The 14,638-nt window shown below is 42.6% G+C and overlaps 1 long non-coding RNA gene across 1 annotated transcript; it reads right to left on the bottom strand.

Moving 5' to 3' along the window:
* Positions 1 to 1,481: 1,481 nt before the first annotated feature.
* On the bottom strand, positions 1,482 to 9,690 carry LOC149445055 (uncharacterized). The gene is made up of 3 exons (XR_016306471.1): positions 9,569 to 9,690; positions 4,548 to 4,639; positions 1,482 to 3,768 (listed from the first exon to the last, which is right to left on the bottom strand). It is a non-coding gene; the product is annotated as an uncharacterized LOC149445055 (long non-coding RNA).
* Between the last annotated feature and the right edge of the window lie 4,948 nt (positions 9,691 to 14,638).

Raw genomic sequence — 14,638 nt, forward strand, 5'->3', positions numbered from 1 at the left:
GCTGGAAATGGAACATAGGCATAGGATTTAAAGATAGGGAAACCCTATGCTCAGTAAGTGATTAAATCAGCTGCTGGAAGTGCTTAAAAACCTGAGGGTTTAATATTACTTTAAAATGTTAAAAGCTATTCAAATTCAGCTAAGTCATTTTCTGTTCACAGAGAGGTATGTTTGCATGTATATTTATCAATATGATAAGAAACTATTTTGCAGAGAGTATCTCTTACTGTTTAGGTATAGTGGTATTTTATTTTCATGCATTATTTCAGTAAATTACTGTTGGGTTTGCACTTCTCATCATTTTGGAATAAAGCAGAAGTAGATGATAGGCATAGACCACACATGGACTGCCGCTGCTATAATCTGCTTACTTGGAAAGTGAAAATGAATGGAATCTTTAACATGAGCAATAGGCAGTAGCTGTATTGTGCCTGATATGGATGACGAGTGAAGCTGCTGTTTGCTGAGGGGATTCCAGCCTTGTAAAGGTATAAATTGTATGGTCCCATATGCTGCAGTGTTGTCAGTGCACATGTGTCCATGACAGAAGCAATAAAATTACACAAAGACTTCTATTTCTTAGAAAGCTGGCTTACTTTACATCTGCAGAGGGTGTGAATTTATACAGTATAATGTGAATAACATTCTTCATTGCTATAAAATTAACTATGGCCAGAAACAGGAAACTAGAATATTTGTTTCTATTAACATTAAATTACTGACTCAAGTGTGAGCAAAACTTAAAATGTTATTAGAATTAAGAACTATGCTCAGCAGCTACATGTGCTCTGCTTTTTGTCATTCTAAGCCTTGTGGGGCCTGGAGTAGAAGATGTTTCCCATGACCAACACTTGATTTTAATTTTGAAACCCAATTTAAATAATGTAGATGATACATGTAGAGTATATTGTTTTAAAGAGGACCTGCGTTTCTCAGTTAGTGCAGTTACTGGCATGCATCTGCAATAAGGCTGGCCATAGACGGATCGTTCTTTTTTTTTTTATGTTCAGTTATTGGGCTGAACGGAAAAAAAAGTGAACAAATCCCTCCATCCACACAATCAAAATGGATAGAGGAATTGTCCCCACTGTGACATTGTATTCTGTCAGCAGGGACTCTCTTTGGCTGCAGCCCCTGATCGCGAAAAAAATTTCAAACAAGGCCATTCAACAGAAATCAGTCATTAAAAGCAGCCTACTTTTGGTCCATCTATGGTCAGCCCAAGGATTGTCATTCTGGCTAAGAGAGGGAAAGAAACCATGAAGTATAATGTCACAAAGCACAGTCAGCTTAAAAGTGCAAGGTTTGGTAGATGGCCAGGCAAATGATATGCGATACTTATTCTCATTTGATAAGATAAAAAGAAACTGGCAGCCCATTGAAGTGACTGCTGTATGTATATATATATATATATATATATATATATATATATATATACATACAGTGCTCATCATAAATGAGCACGCCCCATTTGAGTTTTACAGAACTTTTGTTTAGCTCATTAGATGAAAGTAAAGTTAATAATATAAGTTAGATTACAACATATTCAGTTTTACTCAAATGAGTTGATGCATGTTACATAGTTGCATAGTTAGCCTGGCTGAAAAAACACAATAGTCCATCCAGTTCAACCATTAAAAAAAATAAAGTTATAATCCTATACCCACCGTTGATCCAGAGGAAGGCAAAAAAACCCCAGCAAAGCATGATCAAATTTGCTTCCTGATCCCCCGAGAGGCAATCGGATATTCCCTGGATCAACCTTACCTATAAATGATATTTCCAGTTACTTTCTGTGTATCCAAAAAAGAATCCAGGCCTTACTTAAAGCAATCCACTGAGCTGGCCAGAACCAACTCTTGAGGGAATCTATTCCACATTTTCACAGCTCTTGCTGTGAAGAAACCTTTCCGTGTTTGTAGATTAAATTTTATTTGTGCAAATTGCATTTGTGAGGTCAGGCTCTGATGTTGGACGAGAAGGCCTGCCTCGCAGTCTCCACTCTAATTCATCCCATAGGTGTTCTACTGGATTGAGGTCAGGACTCTGTGCAGGCCAGTCAAGTTCCTCCACCCCAAACTCTCTCATCCATTTCTTTATGGACCTTGCTTTGTGCACTGGTGTGCAGTCATGTTGGAACAGGAAGGGACCATCCCCAAACTGTTCCCACAAAGTTGGGAGCATGAAATTATACAAAATGTCTTGGTATGCTAAAGCCTTAAAAGTTCCCTTCACTGGAACTAAGGGGCCAAGCCCAACCCCTGAAAAACAAACCCACATCATAATCCCCCCTCCACCAAACTTTACACTTGGCACAATGCATATAGTTACATAGTTAGTCTGGCTGAAAAAAGACAAAAGTCCATCCAGTTCAACCATAAAAAAAGTTATAATCCTATACCCACAATTGATCCAGAGGAAAGCAAAAAACCGACTGAAGCATGATCCAATTTGCTCCTGCACGGAAAGAAATTCCTTCCTGATCCCCTGAGAGGCAATCGGATATTCCCTGGATCAACTTTACCTATAAATGTTAGTAACTAGTTATATTGTGTGTATCTAGGAAAGAATCCAGGCCTTTTTAAAGCAATTCACTGAGCTAGCCAGAACCATCTCTTGAGGGAAGACGTCTATTCCACATTTTCATAGCTCTTACTGTGAAGAAACCTTTCCGTATTTGGAGATTAAATCTCTTTTCCTCCAGACGTAAAGAGTGCCCCCTTGTCCTCTGTGATGACCTCAGGGTGAATTACTCTACATCGAGTTCACTATATAAACCACTGATGTATTTATACGTGTTGATCATATCCCCCCGGGCCGAACTGGCCATAGGGCACACCTGCCAGTTCACATGTACTTAATGTGGGGCAGCTGCAAAACACATATCAGATGTAGCAGCTGAGCTGCCCCTCGTCTCGAGCTCCTCGGTCTCACCACGGCTGCGCAGTCAGTTTTCTTCCTGTATGGCTGTCAGAGCAGGGGGTGGGAGCTAGCAGCCAGCAGACCCGTGGGTCACCCATGACTGTGAAGGGGGAGGAGCTGGAGGAGACCATGTTGCCTGATGCCAGATAGGTGTCGCTGCTGCCGCCACAGACACTGCAGGGAGCCGGCCTGGACCGAATAAATGTGAGTGCCAAATTGCCACTGCCAGTGAACACTTACAGTTAGAAAAAACATTTTTAAGACAAATTGTATAGACTTGCTTGACTCGGCTGTCTCTTTGCTGGTTGGGTTGTCTCTTTGCAGGACTGGGCTGTATCTTTGCTGTACGGGCTGTCTCTTTGCTGGATTGGGCTGTCTCTTTGCTGGATTGGGCTGTCTCTTTACTGTAAGGGACTGTCTCTTTGCTGGACTGGGCTGTCTCTTTGCTGGATTGGGATGTCTCTGCTGGACGGGGATGTCTCTTTGCTGGATACTGCAGTCTCTTTACTGTAAGGGACTGTCTCTTTGCTGGACTGGGCTGTCTCTTTGCTGGATTGGGATGTTTCTGCTGGACGGGGATGTCTCTTTTCTGGATACGGCTGTCTCTTTGCTGGTTTGCACTGTCTCCTTGCTGGACTGGGCTGTCTCTTTGCTGGATTGGGATGTTTCTGCTGGACGGGGATGTCTCTTTTCTGGATACGGCTGTCTCTTTGCTGGTTTGCACTGTCTCCTTGCTGGACTGGGCTGTCTCTTTGCTGGATTGGGATGTCTCTTTGCTCAACTGGGCTGTCTCTTTGCTGGATTGGGATGACTCTTTGCTCGACTGGGCTGTCTTTTTGTAGTCAACTGGAAATTCCAGAGAACAAAGAATCATATAAAGCAAGTGAGGCTTAGCTATTCAATAATCCTCTCAGACTCTAAAGTTTGTAATTCATGGATCCAGGGAAACAATAGGGACTCCCAAGCATTCGCTATATATATATATATATATATATATATGCATTTATTTTTCTTTGGGTGTACCCATGTATACACAGTAGATAACATATATTAAAGTAAACATATTAATATATTTAAGATATACATACATCTTAGCTTCTTAGGTTTAATTTACAAGCAGTTACAGGTGTAAATACTAGGTTGATTGAAAGGAAGAAGCACATAAGAGGTATGAGATTATCACTTTGATAGTTGAGCTTTCAAAGCAGCATGAGGTAACTAAGAGAGTTACAACATAATTAAATAGTGCCTAATTGCAGGTGGGTTACTCACAAAACTGTAAGGCTGTTGTCTTGTACAATTTTCCTTTAGATTTACCAAAAAGCATATAATATGAGGTCAAACCTACACAACACTTTCAATAATATCCAATTAGGCAGGCTCTTGCACTAAGTAGTTGAAGGTAAATCTAAAGGAGATTGTACAGACATTGTATAGAAAATTATAGGAAAATTGTATAATGTATATCCAGCCTTAGATCATTCAATTAAGTTAATTTATTAAAGGCAAAAAGGCTGTTAATTTTGCAGTAAATTTGGTAAAAATTCCCTTTGCAAAGAATATCCAATTGTGTGCAAGAAAAATAAACAAAATGCATTAGATACTGAAAGTCAGCAGAGCCTCACCTCATTAATTAAGCTTAAGGAAAAACCCCTACGAAGTGAATAGCCTATTCGCCTTTAATCAAGGATGTCAAGATGTGGCAATCATGGACAAGCTGTATTGGAAAAGAAGAACAAGCTGAAACTCAACAATAGGTAAAGATGGACACTCAATAGGATGGTGACTAAATGCCACACATTTCAACATTATTGAATCAGTGCATATATGGTCCAGTTTCTGCAAAAAAAAATTGTAAACCCCCACAAATGGAGTGGAATGGCTGCTGGCTTTTGTCGAAGGTTAACACGAAATGCATAACCTGGTGTATGAAGCACAGAACATGGATCCCTAAGCTATTTGAAGTAATATGGCTTGATGAGTCATCTTTCAACTTACTTTCTATGTATGGACAGATAAAGCCAAAGGGTACTTCCTACAGCAATGTCTGATGCAGACAGCTAAACCTAGTGGGCGATTAGTAATGGTGTGGGTAGGCATCTCATAGGAATCATTAGGCCAAATAATTGCCCTGCAGAGATGTGGTAATTTTACAGGGCCAGATGTACTCTATTATGTCAATGCTAAGCAATTGTGATACACCCATACTCCAGGATGTAAATCAAGGGCACTGTTATAAATACATTTTGAGGTTTCCATGACCTCCACAGTCAACAGATCTAAGCGCAACTGAACATTTATGAAAATATGTAGCGTGTTAAATAGATTTCTGTCTTCTTCAGCCCTCAAGACTTTTCCTTTTTAAGAATTACTATGTACAGTGCAGTACTCATAAACAGCATTCTTAGAAGAATGTATGGTGTTCTGAAAAATTTACATACTGGTGTTGTTTTGTCTACACCCCTTACATGCACAAGCAAGCTCAGCACCTTAACCTAGGAATTGCTCTTTAGTATCCAACAGCTGAAAATTTCACCGGTTCATAGAGCTTGAGGTGATTGTAGCCGTATTAGTGCATTTGCGACAGAAACAATTGAGTACTGTCCGTGATACTTTTTTTATTTGCACTAACATACAATTTTGAGGACAAGCTTTTGGGGAGTGTCCCCTTTTTCATCTCTTCTAACATTCTGCTAAAACGTTGTGATTTGTATAGTACTGCTTGGACCTTGAAGAAGGGGACACTCCCCGAAAGCTTGTCCTCAAAATTGTATGTTAGTGCAAATAAAAAAAGTATCACGGACAGTACTCAATTGTACCAGTTCATAGAAACATTTCCCCTTTCCACCATTAGATTTATCCTTTCTGGAAACACTGTGAGGATTACATATTACCTACATAATGAATAACCCCATTTACTGAAATTTGTGCCTCACTTGAGCTACCCTATATCTTCCAGCAAGCTTTTGCTACTTAATGTTTTACTAGAAAATTTTTCTATTTTAGAGATTTAGCTAATTACATTATATGTAAATTCTTGGAAATTCTCAGAGGGCTGGGAAAGACTCTTTACCAAATAATCTTTGGGTCTTGTTGTCAAATTAGGCATTTTGCACCTCAAAGTTCAACAGTTAGAGCCTTCAGTAACATGCAGATTATCTCTTTAGATGGTTCTTCTAGTAAAGGATTGCTATTCCAACTATATTTTTGGCTTTCTTTGTTTTCTCTGAACTGCAAACATTACAATATTTCATATTGAAAAACTGAGTTAGATTCCACATTACCTTCTGATCTTCTTACATTTGGGCATCTACAATCACCAGCCTCTTTATTATTTACACCTGTTCAATTGCTTGGTAACACAAATTGCTAATCAGCCATTTTCACGCACAACCATTTTTAGGGTTTACAGAGAATGGCCTGAAAAAATTTAAATATCCAGTGAGCAGCAGTTGTGTGGAGGAAAATGCCCCATTGATGTCTGAGGTGAGAAAAGAATGGACAGACTGGTTCAAGATGATTGAAAGGTAAAAGTAACTCAAATAACCACTCGTTACAACCAAGGTATGCAGAATACTATCTTGGAACGCACAGCACATCGAACCTTGAAGCAGATGGACTAAAGCAGCAGAAGACCACACCGAGTGCCACTCCTGTCAGCTAAGAACAGGAAACGGAGGCTTCAATTCCCACAGGCTTACCAAAATTGGACAATAGAAGATTGGAAAAACATTGCCTGGTCTGATGAGTCTCAATTTTAGCTGTGACATTCAGAAGGTAGGGTCAGAATTTCACATAAACCACATGAAAGCATGGATCCACCCTGCCTTGTATCAGCAGTTCAGGCTTGTGGTGTAATGGTGTGGGGGATATTTTCTTGGCACACTTTGGACCTCATAGTATCAATTGAGCATCGTTTAAACTACCTGAGTATTGTTGCTGACCATGTCCATCCCTATAGGACTACAGTGTACCCGTCTTCTGATGGCTACTTCCAGTAGGATAATGTACCATGTCACAAAGCTCAAATCATCTCAAACTGGTTTCTTGAACATGACAATGAGTTCACTGTACTCCAGTGGTCTCCAAAGTCACCAGATCTCAATCCAATAGAGCACCTCCGGGATGTGCTGTAACAGGGGATTCGCATCATGGATGTTCAGCTGACAAATCTGCAGCAACTGCGTGATGCTATCATGTCAATATGGACCAAAATCTCTGAGGAATGTTTCCAACACCTTGTTGAATTTATGCCATGTGAAGAATTAAGGCAGTTCTGAAGGCAAAAGGGGGTCCAACCTGGTACGAGCAAGGTGTACCTAATAAAGTGGTTAGCGAGTGTAAATGGTAAATGATGTTTATACTACTTTAGAAAAATGCTTACAGTATATAATATTATGTTTAAAAGATATATCACTTCAGTAGGATGAATTATGATACACAGTTTCTGGTAGTATGAGTTAATAGCAGTCTCTCTCTGGAACATGTTTCTTTGAACTGGTTCTTACTGGGCTCTGGGGCATTGGCATGTCTATGGTAAAAAGGGTTTGTTTAAAATGAAAGAAAGGGTGCTAACCTGAGGTCTGAGTCTAAAGAGGGATGCTGATCTGAGATCTGAGTATAAAAAGGGGTGCTGATCTAAGGTCTAACTGTAAAAAGGGATGCTGGTCTGAGTGTAAAGAGGTGTGCTGATCTGAGTTTTGAAAGTACAGAGTAAGTCTGATTTGTGGTCTGAGTGTAAAACAAGAGTCTGACCCAAGGTCTTAGTTTAAAGGGGGTCTAAAGCTGGGGTCTTACTGTAAAGGGGGTTCTGTGCTGAAGTTTGAGTGAAAGGTAGGGGCTAATCTTGGGACTCAATGTGAAGAAAGAAGGGAAAGTGGGGGGCTCTCACATGAAGTCTGAGTGTATAGGGAGGCTCTGATCTGGGGTCTGAGTGTTAAGGGGGATTGATTTGAGGTCTAGATGTTAAAAGGGATTGATCTAGGGTCTAAGGAGTCATTTAAAGGGAGGATTGATCTGAGGATGGAGTGTTAAGGAAGACTGATCTGAGGTCTGAGTATTAGGAGGGTCTGATCTGGGGTCTGATCCAGAGATTAAAGGGGGGTGGGTTTGTGATCTAAAGGTTAAGGGGATGCTAATTTTTTTTCTCCCATCAATTACAAGACATTTTGTATGCCCGCTGACAGATACAACCTGGAATTTTCTCCGACTGACCCATGACCCCAGCATTTTTCTCCAATTGACCAATAATGCCAGGTACTTTTCTCTCACTAACCAGTGACATTGGGCATCTCTCTCCTACTGATCGAAAGTGCTGGGCACTCTTCTCTCAATGGTGCCAACTAATGATCTGAAGGTGCAAAGCAGGTCCGATCTAGGAGCTGATTGTAAATGGGGAGACTTATCTAGGGTTTGATAGTAAAACAAGGGTCTAATCTAAAGTCTTATTTTAAAGGGAGGTCTAAAGCTTGGGTTTGAGTGTAAAGAAGGGTCTGATCTGAAGTTTAAGTGTAACGGAGTGTCTAGTCTAGGGTCTTAATGTAAACGTAGGGAAGGGTTTATCTGGGGTCTAAAAGTTTGTGGAGTCTGATCTGAAATATGAGTGTTAAGAAGGACTGATCTGGGGTCTAAATTTTAGAAGGGACTGAAATGGGGTCTAAAGAGGAGTTTAAAGTGAGGACTAATCTGAAAACTGAGTGTTAAGGAAAACTGATCTGAGGTGTGAGTGTTAAGAAGAGTCTGATCTGGGATCTGAATGTCAAGAGAACTGATCTAGGGTCTGAAAGGAAGTTTAAAGGGGGACTGATCCCTGGTCTAACGGCTAAGAGGGAGCCAATCTGGTAGCTAAATGTTTAACTGGTATTAAACCCCAAACCAAAAATGTAATATACTGCAGCTTAGCAATCGTTAAATCTCATGGCTGCATTTTTAGATACTGTAGGTGTCCTCAAGTTACTACTTAATGTTACTGGAGTATCCCACAGTTACCCTGCACCCATCCAAGTTCATGTTTTCAATAAAGCATAAAAAAGGAAACCCCTAAACTAATCATTGAGCCAGAAGAGAGACTGAGACAAAGTGTTCAGGATGCAGCCATTTTTGTATGGTTTGTTCAGTGAGTACCTTGCCTGTACGACACACTGGGTGTTCTTCTGCGTCGAATGCACTGTGTATGGGGCTTACAGAACACAGCAGTTATGGAAAGACACCAGGGACTTACCTGGTACATTTAGCATCTGTTGGAAGTATAGAACCTCTGACTGCTAAAAGCATCACTACCAGATATGGACACAGGCCAACATAATATATTCTTACAGCAATAACTTATAGGACTATTTTGCTTTGGCTTTATTATGTTATATAACCTAATGGAGCCTATTTTATTGTCAGCTTGCTAGTTTAATGCTGCAATTTAAATAAGAATTAAGGTCTCTGTTGTTATATCCTACTGAGAAGGTGCTCTACTGCAGCCTGTGTTGGAAGCTTTGTGCATTTCCCCCATTCTTCAGAGTATATTTATTTATAGCTCCATTTGTGCCACAGTAGCAAGCTTAGAGACTTCAGACTCTTGGTTGCTAAGCACAGTCATTTCTACCAGACAGCTGAATGGATTCCTCGGCCCACACGGCACCATTCTGTCACTCACAGTTGATGCTAGCCAGAGCTTCCACACCCGCTCCACATTCAGCCCACTAGTGGAAGAAGGCTTGCTTGAAAAATGTAGTTAGGTCTCTAGACCTGTATCCTCATGACACTCCATTAAAGGTGTACTTTACCCTATAGGAAGAAAATGAAAGAAAATATTGGATTTATTGTTACGGACAACACACTCTTCTTTCATCAAGCCATATTAATTCAACCCCACAGTTCTCTACTTGTTCTGCATTCTGGCTCTGTACACATAAAGACCAGCTAACATTCTCTGCAAAACTGTAGCAGTGATGTAATAAATTAGGGGTAACTTTCCAAGTGCAGTAGATGTCAGTTTTGACCTTTATATAGTGAGATTTTTGTAATAGATACACCACTGTTTCACCTGTTGAGTCAGAATTGTAAGAAGTTATAACTCTCATAGGAGCTGCCTTACTGACTATGTTTGGCAAACTTTAAATCAAGATCTCAGTTTTACAAGGTTTTAACTAAACATGCATGTCTATGCAATATTTTCCACTGCCATTCCACTTCTATAGGTTCCGGCCTCCAGTAACATAATCTCCACTCTCACAGCACAGTGGAAAGCTTTAAACATGTACTGTAAAATGATTTCATTAAATGTTGCTTCAGAAAATCACTAACAATATAATCACTAGACTAACAACGGGCTTTTATTTTAAATCCAACTACTCCTAAAGCTGGTTTTGGATGCATACTGGCGGGTGGATTTGCCAGCTTAAAGTGTTCATTAAGGCTTTTTTAATTAAAATAACAAACATGTTATGCTTATCAAGTGGGAGCCTTTGGTGACGTCATATCCGGCCGGTGGAACGCACGTCAGTGCGCTACTCTCATGGGGTTTGCCCAGCTCCAAAAAAGGAAGGAACAGCAGGGGAGCGCAGGTAAGGCGAGTATCAGTGGCAGAGGGGTTCTTCTTACAACACAACCTGTTATTTTGCACTGAACAAGCAAGTGACAAAGGGGTTGATTTACTAAAATTGGAGAGTGCAAAAACTGGTGCAGCTGTGCATGGTAGCCAATCACCTTCTAACTTCAGCTTGTTCAATTATGCTTTGACAGAAAACCTGGAATCTAACTGGTTTCTATGCAGAGCTGCACCAGATGTTGCACACACTAGGCTTAGTAAATCAACCCTAAAGTCTCTTTAAGAAAGAGTCAGTGGAAGTTATGCCATGTCTATGTATGCCTTACCACTGAGAGCTATGGCATGCTGCAGAAAGGAAGTGGCAAAAAAATAGCCTTAGGTTTTTAAATTCTTACACATTTGAATGACAGTTGCAGTAGGTGCTTACTCAATAGAAGCAGTACCAAATAAAGAAAACAATGGGAGCTTTTATTCAAGTAAAAATGGGAAAATACAGGAAAAATCTGGAGCAGCTAGTAAATGAAAATTCAGTTTTTCCTTACCATTATTCATGGTCATCATAGATACTTTTTAAAATTATGGGATTACTCAAATTTTCTAGGTGTGGTAAGTACTGTGCATTAATGATTCTTAAGCAGCTGCTACAGTGTGGTTTCAGAGCTTTAGTTCTGAAAAGATAAATTGTTATTGAACCCACAACAGTAAAATCAGTCTGTATATGCAGCAAAGCATGCTTGATATATTCACTGTTGAACTTAAGGGGTTAATTCTCCACATTGTATAAAAAGGATGTTTGATCCTCTCTTCTCCCCTTCTTCCATTGTCCCCTAAATATTTCTTGATAGATCAGAGGTTTGGAGTCACGCTGAACATGTTCAGTTTGCTGTGTATTGCTAGAGAGTTTTGTTTTCTGGGAGAGTGCATGTGATCAGCACAGGGCCAATCAGTGCTGTCCAGATAGAGGTCAGGGGTCCTGCATCCTCCTAGAGGAGAATTAACACTTCTTCTACATGCTTTAACCAGTGCTCTGCTGGACACTGATAGAGGCCACAAGACTGCTCCAGCTGCTGATGAGAAAAGGTATTTAGCAGTTTGTATTTACTAAAATAATTGCATTTCCATGTTCTGTGTACTGTGGGGGGGCCAACTATAGTGAATGCAGGGTCCTGGGTTTAGTAACACTTTATTACAATAAAGAAAATTTCAGTCTGTGAATCTAATTGTCAGTGAACTTTCTTTTTTCCTCAATACGAGAAAACTCTGGGAATCCCTAGGTGCTACCTTTGGGAAGGATCAAGGTGTAACATTTGAAGTAGAACAACGAAAATTGATTTCTAAATGCACCAGCTAAAGGAAATATGATGGAATAAAATGCATAGGCAGTTATTGGTGACCTCTGCTTATAAAAATGCTAATTTCCTCTGTGACACTCACCCAGGACAAGTATAGAGATAAGACATTCTTGTTTTTCCTCACTTATTGTTTATTGCATGCTTGCTCTGTCTCTGTGAAAGATAAGAAAGAAGATATTTTTAATTTTATTTAGAAAACAAATTGTACTAGCATGCTAAAAAGATATTTTTTGAGTATAAAATGTACATATCCCTGAAATGCAGATTAGAGATGAGCGAAGTATTCAAAAATTCGATTCGACTGATTCGGCGAATTCGTAGAAAAATTTCGATTCGAGTCGAATATATTCGCTGTGAATTTAACTTAAAAAAGGGTGTTTCTAGGCTTCAGAGAGACTTAATATTAGTGCTGAACACTGTACCTTTAATTTAAATGCCCTTGGAGTCTGCTGGGGAAGAGAAATAATACTGTCAGGCAGTATGACATGCAGATGAGTGCCGTCGATCTTAGAATCACCGCACACTTCACTCATTTGGGCAGTCACGGGGCCAAAACCAGAGTGTGGAGCCACAGTGTGGCGGTGGAGGCAGCAGCAATGGGAGGCCATACAGCACCCTATGACAAAAATGGAAACCACCAGCAGTGTGAGGAGACCTGAAAGTGGCACATGGCAGAGTGTGGCGATAGAGACAGCAGCAATGGGAGGCCGTACAGGGACCCATGACACACTCTGGACCTGGCAGCAGCATGAGGAGGCGGTACAGGGGCCCATGGCAGATTACGGGCCTGGCAGCAGCATGAGGAGTTGGTACGGGGGCCCATGGCAGATTACAGGCCTGGCAGCAGCAATGGGAGGCCGTACAGGGACCCATGACACAATCTGGACCTGGCAGCAGCATGGGGAGGCGGTACAGGGGCCCATGACAGATTACGGGCCTGGCAGCAGCATTTGGAGTCGGTACGGGGGCCCATGACACACTCTGGACCTGGCAGCAGCATGAGGAGGCGGTACAGGGGCGCATGACAGATTACGAGCCTGGCAGCAGCAACTTGGACAGGAGGACGTTCAGTTTCTGCACCGTCTGGTGCGTGCTCGCAAACTGTTGTCTCTTGGAAACGGATTCCAAGAAAGACTGCTGACGGAATCCGTGAAGAGGAGTAGCAGGAGAAGGAGCATCTGAACGAGCGGAATATGCCAACAAGCGACAACAGGGGCCCATGGCAGATTAGGGGCCTGGCAGCAGCTATGGGAGGCCCGTAATCTGCCAGCACCCTATGACAAAAAATGGAACCCACCAGCAGTGTGAGGAGACCTGAAAGTGGCACATGGCAGAGTGTGGCGATGGAGACAGCAGCAATGGGAGGCCGTACAGGGACCCATGACACACTCTGGACCTGGCAGCAGCATGAGGAGGCGGTATATAGGGGCCTATGGCAGATTAGGGGCCTGGCAGCAGCTATGGGAGGCCCGTAATCTGCCAGCACCCTATGTCAAAAAATTCTACACACCAGCAGTGTGTGAGACCTGAAAGTGGCACATGGCAGAGTGTGGCGATGGAGACAGCAGCAATGGGAGGCCGTACAGGGACCCATGAGAGACTCTGGACTTGGCAGCAGCATGAGGAGGCGGTATAGGGGCCCATGGCAGATTAGGGGCCTGGCAGCAGCTATGGGAGGCCCGTAATCTGCCAGCACCCTATGACAAAAAATGGAACACACCAGCAGTGTGAGGAGACCTGAAAGTGGCACATGTTTGGGGCATGATTCATGGCGGATTTAGTCAGTTGTGTCAGGAACTGGTGGTTTGAAATCCAGACTAATCCACGCCTGATTCATTTTCACAAACGTCAGTCTCTCCACACTTTGGGTGGACAGTCGTGTCCTCCGCGGAGTTGCAATACCTCCTGCCGCACTAAACACGCGCTCCGATGCCACGCTACTGGCCGGGCATGACAGCCTTTCAAGGGCAAATTCAGCTAGTTGGGGCCAAAGGTCAAGTTTCGTTGCCCAGTAGTCAAGGGGATTGTCTACCTCGGTTGGCAGGGTGCTGTCCAAGTAGGCCTAAGCCTGTTGTTTGAGGTCCTGCTCCAGGTCCACCTGATGCTGCTGCTGCTGCTGCTGCTGTGGCTGGTTAGTAGTTTCCTCACTGCGCTGGTGAAGAAAGCTACTCATCATCGACTGCAGACTGAGGCAGCCGCTGCTGGTGGAGCTGCCACTGCTCCTACCACCCCACCCCTCCCCTGCTGCCATGGCAGCGGAACGCGAGCGCACAGGGCCCACAGTGTCTGAGGATGGACGTTGGCGCAGACAGGCAGAGACCAGCTGACTACATAGGTGGTTTTTATAGTACGTTATTTTGGCCTCCCTCTCAGCAGGTGTGAAAAAGGCCACCATTTTTGAACGGTAGCGAGGGTCCAACAAGGTGGACAGCCAAAAGTCATCCCTCTGTCTGATGGTTATTATTCGGCTGTCGCTACGCAAGCAAGCGAGCATGCTATGGGCCATTTGTGCCAAGGAATGCGAGGGACTCCCTGCCTCCATCTCCACAGCATACTGCCACGGTGCGTCTGGGTCCTCTGTCTCCTCCTCCTCCTCCTCCTCTACCAGATGCTCCTGCTCCTCCACTCCTGTCCGCTGAGTGGAAAAACCACCCATTTCACTCAATAATTCCTGAGCACCAATGTCCTCCTCTACCTCCTCCTCTTCTTCCTGTCCTGCCCCCACAGGGGTCATGTGGCGTTGAGATCTGTGCGCCACGTCTACCGCACCCTGACCAGCCATTGTTAACAGCATTTGTTCCAGGACGTGCAACAGAGGAATGAC

The sequence above is a fragment of the Staurois parvus genome, unplaced genomic scaffold (assembly GCF_062004578.1).
Source record: "Staurois parvus isolate SC_StPar_1 unplaced genomic scaffold, SC_StPar_1.0 ptg000748l, whole genome shotgun sequence".
In the NCBI taxonomy this organism is placed as follows: domain Eukaryota; kingdom Metazoa; phylum Chordata; class Amphibia; order Anura; family Ranidae; genus Staurois; species Staurois parvus.